General features: G+C 31.0%; 4 non-coding genes across 4 annotated transcripts; 2 read left to right on the forward strand and 2 right to left on the reverse strand.

Annotated features, from left to right (window-relative positions):
- Positions 1-4,385: 4,385 nt before the first annotated feature.
- Positions 4,386-4,504, reverse strand: LOC149421074 (5S ribosomal RNA). Its single transcript, XR_016302694.1, has one exon. It is a non-coding gene; the product is annotated as a 5S ribosomal RNA (ribosomal RNA).
- Positions 4,505-5,192: 688 nt separating this feature from the next.
- LOC149421075 (5S ribosomal RNA) lies at positions 5,193-5,311 on the forward strand. Its single transcript, XR_016302671.1, has one exon. It is a non-coding gene; the product is annotated as a 5S ribosomal RNA (ribosomal RNA).
- A 322-nt stretch (positions 5,312-5,633) lies between these two features.
- Positions 5,634-5,752, forward strand: LOC149421076 (5S ribosomal RNA). The gene has a single exon (XR_016302696.1). It is a non-coding gene; the product is annotated as a 5S ribosomal RNA (ribosomal RNA).
- Positions 5,753-6,157: 405 nt separating this feature from the next.
- On the reverse strand, positions 6,158-6,276 carry LOC149421077 (5S ribosomal RNA). The gene has a single exon (XR_016302672.1). It is a non-coding gene; the product is annotated as a 5S ribosomal RNA (ribosomal RNA).
- Between the last annotated feature and the right edge of the window lie 2,401 nt (positions 6,277-8,677).

The following is an 8,677-nucleotide window of genomic DNA, read 5'->3' on the forward strand; positions in this document are numbered from 1 at the left end:
AAAAAAGTTATTTTGTTTTCCACCTTTTATTTTATGTTATTTCTTTTTTTATGTTATAAACGAAGCGATTTTATTTAAATAAGGAGCGATAATTATGTTATGTTTATTTTTAGTTCAAATATCAGAGACTGAATGATTTATATATATAATATTTAAAAATAAAGGCTGATTGATTAAGACTGACTATTTTTTTCACGAAAACATGACCTTATATATTTTTTTTTTAATTTGCGGACCCCCCCCCTTATCAAAGCTATATATACGTCCGTGCACCGAAGTAAGTATTATGGAAAAAATCCCTTTTCGTGTTTCAATATTCCAAGGTTTAAGGCTCTTGTGCTCTTTAAGGCTCCTTCAGGAAACATTTTATTATTCCGCGCAGCTCACTTCCGCTTTCATTATCTTTGAATGCCTATTCTAGATTTTCGGTGAGCCGTTATTGAATGTCCCTTTATAAAGGTTTATCAGTATTTAATGAATAATTTATTTACAGCTTGATAATATCAGATATCGACTTATGAATTAGTGTTCGGCAGATAGTATTAATTTCAGTTGAAAATTATATACTTCAAATAAAAGTGATTTGTGAAAGTTTCGGGGAAGATTGTGAATAGCCAGAAGGGAATAAAATACGTTTGCAAAAACATTCCTTCGAAAATTCCTTACATTTAAATATTTGGATTAATTGTGTCATATTCATGTTTTAAAAATTTGGATTGAATTTTTCATTTTCATGTTTTAAATATTTGGGTTAAATGTGTCATATTCATGTTTAAAAAATTATTAAATAATTTTTAGTTTGTTTTTAAAATATGTATGCGATACGACTGCATGAAATCGTTAAATATTCCATTTTTTTAAATAAATATGTAACAGTAACAATGCACGTATTGCTTATTTTAGTCACAGAAACCAATTTATGTTACGAATGGTTAGGCTTTGAGATATTTTCAACGTAAAATAAAATATTACGGGTGGATTTAAATAATAAAAGCACCTTTAATGCTATCAAATTGCCGTTGATCTGATGATTAAATTTGAAACCCTACTTTTGAGGGCTGTGAAAAATTTAATATAGATACATCGAATGCGTTAAATGAACCCCTTTGAGTGTTAGCATCCTCGTGTCTTATATTCGAAGTAAAGTAAGTACATATACTACCAACAGGAGGTCAGCTGGATAATAATTATCTACGGCTTAAAAATATCCCCTCATCTAAGTCCCTCCATAATAAGTCATTTCTCTCTCTATCTTTTACCCAATTAAATCCTCGCAAAGGATCTCTAACGGCGTTGTTAATTGGCTTCCCTCATATGCCAGTTAGGGGAATTAAGTAGATCGCTTCATTCCTGTTATATTCGTACTATCTTATTTTGCGATGAGTCGGATTTGCAACGATTGTGTCTACCTACTTTCACGTCTCTTCCATATTCATAAAGCAGGTAATATTAACACATGTAATAAAACGTTTTAAACGATAATATTATCTCTGTTTCCCATTGCCTTCCGAAAATATAGCTTTTTCGCCTGCTTGAGAAGTTTTCTAGCTGTTGATTGATGATGAAAAAAGACAACGATTAAAACACACAAATTTGATACACTTTACAAAAAGCAGAACACGTTTACTCGGATATTCAGAAACAAAGGTAGAATAAAACTTTTAATAGTAGGTCTAGCTTTGCTTGTTTCTATGTGGCATGGAAATAAGGCTTATGAGGGGGTTATACGAAGAAGTAGGTACTTACCTATCCTCATCTTACGCTGAGTACACTCGTAGAACTATCTCAAGTTCCTAAATTATAAGTGGAGAATATCACAGAGTGAGTGATTATGTGAAAATACGTTACGGTCGAGTTGTTAGGGTGAATTCTTCTTAAGTACATACCTATCGTCATACTCAAACAAGGCTTTAATAATTAAATCGAGAAGTTGGTTAGTTAATTAATTTTTGATTTCTATTAAATTCGAAACATAAGTGGAGACTTGAAAATTAATTTATGAAAAATTAAACACTTGCTTTATGAGGGAGCTAAATTGAAGGTTTTTAATTGGGTAAAATTACTGCTAAATAAAACATATGAAGCACACAATTCTTCGAGAGGTTTCCGTTAGTTTTTTTTATATATAAATTCAAAGATTTTATTCTGTTACATAACAAAAGTACTTTTTAACTACCCATTTGATAACTTCTTGAATTTATGATTTTTTAAAGTTTTAATCGAAAATAATGGTTTTGAGTTAAAATGCAAATAATTTACAACAAAATTCGCATCTTGAAATTATTATATATTTTGAAACACAAGAAAATGTGTGATATTTTTTGAAGTATAATGCTAATGAGATAAGAAAAAAGTACGAATAAATTTTGCGAACTCTAAAGAGTGGAATCTCAACATGTTAAAAAAACGTTGGTTTATTAAATCTACCTCAGGGCCTAATAGATATGTATTGTGTATGAATTGCTGTACCTACCCAAAGTAAAATTAATTTAATTTACTTTGAGTGAAAGTGGTATAAATTTTTTAAATATCGAAATTCTTTCTTGAAAGGATTCTTTGGTCTTTCTGAGAAAGTGATAGAAATTTGTGAACATCAGTTTTCTAACAAATCATATATCATTAAACTGAAAATTCTTATAACAGTTTTGTATTTTAAACTCCGGTTCAATGAACTCTAGAACTTTTACTTTGAATTTAAGTTTCAATTTCAAAATTCGTACTGATTGTGGGGACAATTCAAATAAGAGTTAAAGTTGGTAACAAAATTATTTTATTTTAATTAATTTAGTAATAAATATTATATTTAGATGAAACATGAAGCGAAAAAATAGGTTCAGCTTTTTGACCTCCAACCCTCCAAAAGGTCTAACTAAAACTACCGATTCCGGTCTACTTGCATCGCTTATCGCGTTCTAATAGTGGAACAAGTTTCGACGAGATATTAGTCTGCAGTAGCGCCTCTAATTGTAGCTCTATGTTTTGAAATATGTATTTGTTTTTTTTTAATTGTTTACAAATGTCGCAATTATTCAAGTTTAATATAAGTTTTTATTCAAAAGGTTAATTTCTGATTGTCTCTAATAGGTCCTACACACGATCCGACTTGCAAAACCCAACATGTTGAACAGCTAACCGAATTAGTATTACACACGAACCGACTTGCAGAAACCAAACATATTGGTTTTGCAAGTCGGATCGTATGTAAAGCCTATAAAATTTACAATATTTATTTTTAAAATGTGATAATCCTGTACAATTCCACAACCATTCATTGATTTCTGACTTTAAATATAAACGTTTCTCGTTGTTTGATTTAATTGCGTATTTGAGTACCACAGCATTAAATGTTCTCCGTTTCACTCCTACTATCTCTGTACTGTACGCACTTCAGCTGTAGGCACAATGCACACAGTACCTACGCATGCATGTAGTGACGTCAGTGGTTCTGTTGGCTTTATTGTGGATTATTAAACAGCTGTACCCACTTTTTAACCGCGTTCAAATTTACATACCACCTGAGCGCCCTCGCACGATACCGAGTACAATAATACGTACATTTTTCGTGCAAATAACTTTAGTCGAGTACGTACAAACCATAGGATTAAATAACCGTGAAGAGTAAATATAATAGATTATTAACTGTTTAAAGCCTGTAGGTACCGCAAAAAAGCCTCATATTTTCACTAATTTGAAGCGTTCTGGGAAATCTAATCTAACCTAACAAAAACCAACGTCTTTGTGAATGGTACAAAAATGTGAAAAAGAATTAGTATTCTAGTTATCCCAGTTGCGATGGTTGAAAACGAGATCACGGGTAACCTTTGTAGCAGAGCAGTAAACTCTTTGGCTCTGCACCCAACTGTCGTGAATTTAAAAATTACACTTAGGTTTTTAACATAAATGTTAATAATTTGACCAGATTTTTAATAAATTAGCTACATTTTAAATATGTAAATTCTCTCTGTGCACGTCCATAAAAATATTTTTGAAGTGAAACTTCTTTACGCGCGTCATGCAATTTCGAGGAGTAAAACCAACTCATGACCGAAACGAAAATGCGGGACCGATTAAAGTTCATTTGATGTAGTAAAAGTTTTGAAGTAAAATATAAATGCTTCTTAGCTCATCTCGACAACTGGCGTTGGTGGTGTAATGGTCAGCATAGTTGCTTTCGAAGCAGTTGATCCGAGTTCGATTCTCGGCCATGGAATATTATTTTTTTGTTTTTAAGGAATTTTTTTTTTTTAATGGTTGACCATAATATCAATCCACTAAGTAATATTTTAGGCCTGTAGCATAATTGAAAAGTTAAAGAATGATATAAAATTTTTTATGATGTTAACGATAAAAAAATGAAAAAAAACATAAAATTAAAATAAAAAATGGGCCAACGGCACGCGGTGTTCCCAAGCGGTCACCCATCCAAGTACTGACCGCGCCCAATGTTGCTTAACTTCGGTGATCGGACGAGAACCGGTGTGTTCAAAATGGTATGGTCGTTGGCAAAAGTTAAACAATATTAATTTCTATTCTACCTGCCAATAAATATATGAAAATTAGTATAAAAAAGCCCTAATAATATTGAAAAAATTAGCAAGGTGTGTGCGAGGTTGATAAAAATAATCATTACATACGCGCTTGAAAAAGATCGTAATTACATTAATAAGTTTGTAGGAATTTTTTTTTTCAATGGTTGACCATAATATCAATCCACTAAGTAATATTTTAGGCCTGTAGCATACTTGAAAAGTTAAAGAATTTTATGATATTATTAATTATAGTAATGATAAAAAAATAAAAAAAACATGAAATTAAAATAAAAAAAAATGGGTGTGTCAAGCCTACGCAAGACAGAAGTGAAACTTCTAGTATTCTTCTCTCTCTCTCTTTTCATTTCATTCTCTCTTTTTTTCTGTCTATTGACATATTTATAAGTAGCATGTGATAAAAAAAATTAAAAGTTATAAAAAAAGAAAAAAAAAATTAGTTAAAGCGGGGATCGAACCTCGGTTCTTCACGACCACAGTCGTGCGCTCTGCCTGTAGACAGCGAAGATGAGTTAGGAGAGTGAGTTAAACTAGGTATATAATATTTACACCTTGCTAATGTTTTCAGTATTATTAGGGCTTTTTTATACTAATTTTCATATATTTATTGGCAGGTAGAGTAGAAATTAATATTGTTTAGCGTTTGCCAACGACCATACCATGTTGAACACACCGGTTCTCGTCCGATCACCGAAGTTAAGCAACATTGGGCGCGGTCAGTACTTGGATGGGTGACCGCTTGGGAACACCGCGTGCCGTTGGCCTATTTTTTATTTTAATTTCATGTTTTTTTTATTTTTTTATCATTACTATAATTAATAATATCATAAAATTCTTTAACTTTTCAAGTATGCTACAGGCCTAAAATATTACTTAGTGGATTGATATTATGGTCAACCATTGAAAAAAAAAATTCCTACAAACTTATTAATGTAATTACGATCTTTTTCAAGCGCGTATGTAATGATTATTTTTATCAACCTCGCACACACCTTGCTAATTTTTTCAATATTATTAGGGCTTTTTTATACTAATTTTCATATATTTATTGGCAGGTAGAATAGAAATTAATATTGTTTAACTTTTGCCAACGACCATACCATTTTGAACACACCGGTTCTCGTCCGATCACCGAAGTTAAGCAACATTGGGCGCGGTCAGTACTTGGATGGGTGACCGCTTGGGAACACCGCGTGCCGTTGGCCCATTTTTTATTTTAATTTTATGTTTTTTTTCATTTTTTTATCGTTAACATCATAAAAAATTTTATATCATTCTTTAACTTTTCAATTATGCTACAGGCCTAAAATATTACTTAGTGGATTGATATTATGGTCAACCATTAAAAAAAAAAAATTCCTTAAAAACAAAAAAATAATATTCCATGGCCGAGAATCGAACTCGGATCAACTGCTTCGAAAGCAACTATGCTGACCATTACACCACCAACGCCAGTTGTCGAGATGAGCTAAGAAGCATTTATATTTTACTTCAAAACTTTTACTACATCAAATGAACTTTAATCGGTCCCGCATTTTCGTTTCGGTCATGAGTTGGTTTTACTCCTCGAAATTGCATGACGCGCGTAAAGAAGTTTCACTTCAAAAATAGGCCAACGGCACGCGGTGTTCCCAAGCGGTCACCCATCCAAGTACTGACCGCGCCCAATGTTGCTTAACTTCGGTGATCGGACGAGAACCGGTGTGTTCAACATGGTATGGTCGTTGGCAAACGCTAAACAATATTAATTTCTACTCTACCTGCCAATAAATATATGAAAATTAGTATAAAAAAGCCCTAATAATACTGAAAACATTAGCAAGGTGTAAATATTATATACCTAGTTTAACTCACTCTCCTAACTCATCTTCGCTGTCTACAGGCAGAGCGCACGACTGTGGTCGTGAAGAACCGAGGTTCGATCCCCGCTTTAACTAATTTTTTTTTTCTTTTTTTATAACTTTTAATTTTTTTTATCACATGCTACTTATAAATATGTCAATAGACAGAAAAAAAGAGAGAATGAAATGAAAAGAGAGAGAGAGAAGAATACTAGAAGTTTCACTTCTGTCTTGCGTAGGCTTGACACACCCATTTTTTTTTATATAATAATCGTCGTGTGAAACAAGATCTTATCTGTGAAAACTCTTGAGCGATTAACTCTGGCGTTTAGGTTTCAACAGATTTTTTTATTTGAAGATTCCTATGTCAACATTTTGAACCAATGAAAATAGTATAGAGCTAGTTATTCATATAAATTAAGAAATAAATAGATTTTACCTTGAAAACTGTGCTTATCAAAATTATTAAATATTTATGTATATTTTTAGTTACCTGGTTCGTGTTATCAATAAATTGTTCTTTTGTCATCTATTCAACCTCCCCTCAATATATACAAACACCAGACAGCACTATATCAGTGAACAGGCTTATGTCAAGTATTATTAGAATGTAAAATAATTTGTTGTTTTTGGTATTTCCTTTCATCAAAATAATGTATGTTTTCAATTGCAATTATTACGATATTCCATTTTAATAATGATAAACCACGTCCATTTCAAATAAATTTTTATTTTATATTTTTATTTTGAAATTTTCTGTAATTATGTTTATTAGTCACAACTAATTAAATGGGAACTGAAATATTTGCAAATACAGATTAATGCTATTTTTTTTGTGCAAAATTGGAATATTCTGCTTTTAGTAATGGGTTATTTTCACACTGTACGAATACAGTTAAAAATGTGTGGAAGATTTAAAAAATATATTTTCCCGATTCTGATAATTGTAATAAAGATGTGTTAGTTTAATAATTTTATTAGTGTTTTTAAAAACCATCTAAAACTGCACATTCCTAAACTGTTACAACTAGCTACAACGTCAGTATGGCGTAGAAATCCAGAAAACGCTATTGTCTGTCTAGTCGGATGTCACCACCGTAGCTCGGCGTGATGTCAATGCCGCCGAATTCACGAATAAAAACGACCATGTCGTTATAGAAATATTATTGTTCGACGTGAACATAAAAGAAAAATACCTTTATTATTTTTTAAAACAGTGAAAATTCTGGTAATTGGTAAGCATGCTTAATTGAATTCATGTGAGCAGAAAAAAAACTTTGGTAAGGAAAAGAAAAAAATGTCAAATGAAGATGAACATACCTGGATTTTTACGTCTAGTAACTAAATAAATTACAAACAATTTTTTTCATCATTTATTATATTTATAGAAATATACAAATATTTCGCTTTCTAACTAACTTCATAATTCAAAGCCATATAAATTATTATAACCATTATAATTTTACATAACACAACAAAAATAGATTATATCTTGTCTTAAAATAATTCCACATGAAAATACATTCTTATTTTGTTCACTTATCTTACGGTTGAACAGTTTTTTGTTTCAATTATGTATTAGATTCTCCGTTTTCAGGCATTTGGGAAGGAGTCTGAGCATTTCTTAGCATTTTTAGTTTTAACTGTAATGTACAATTTATTATGTTGTCTTACACATTGTTCATTTCAAGTGATGTGTCAAAGCTTTTTTCATATCCGTGTTAATACTTCTTCCAATCTGGAACGATAAGTAAATATGATTTAACTAGAGCAGACTAGTGAAAAATCGCGGGATATTATGTTAGTAAATCTGGCTAGTTATTAAATAACGCTCTCGTGAAAATGGAAAAAGGCACACCCTTGATTAATCACGAAACCTGTCTTTATTTGTTAAGATTTACCATAAGAAATTTTAACAAAAGAAATACACATATCAAACAAATATGAGGTTAAAATAATTATCTGATAAAAAATATTTTATTACAGATGGGTTGGTACTTTGTAGTTTGTTTGAATTCTTAACAAATTTTGAAAATGACAATTAAAATAATGTTTTGTTAAAATATTATATTATATCGCTTGTCTGAATTCTTGACACAACAGTTCTAATATTTAAAATTACCCTTAAATTTAAAACAAATCCGGGTTCATTGAATCAGCGTATTCATATAATATAATATATCAGACCATAAACCCAGATTGAAATTGGTATGTTTGTTTGTTGTATTCATATTATAAATACACGCAAATACACATTGTAACACCATTGAACCTTGAACCCGCAACATC

This window comes from Hesperophylax consimilis, chromosome 9 (assembly GCF_061612785.1).
Source record: "Hesperophylax consimilis isolate HC1 chromosome 9, BYU_Hcon_1.0, whole genome shotgun sequence".
NCBI lineage: Eukaryota > Metazoa > Arthropoda > Insecta > Trichoptera > Limnephilidae > Hesperophylax > Hesperophylax consimilis.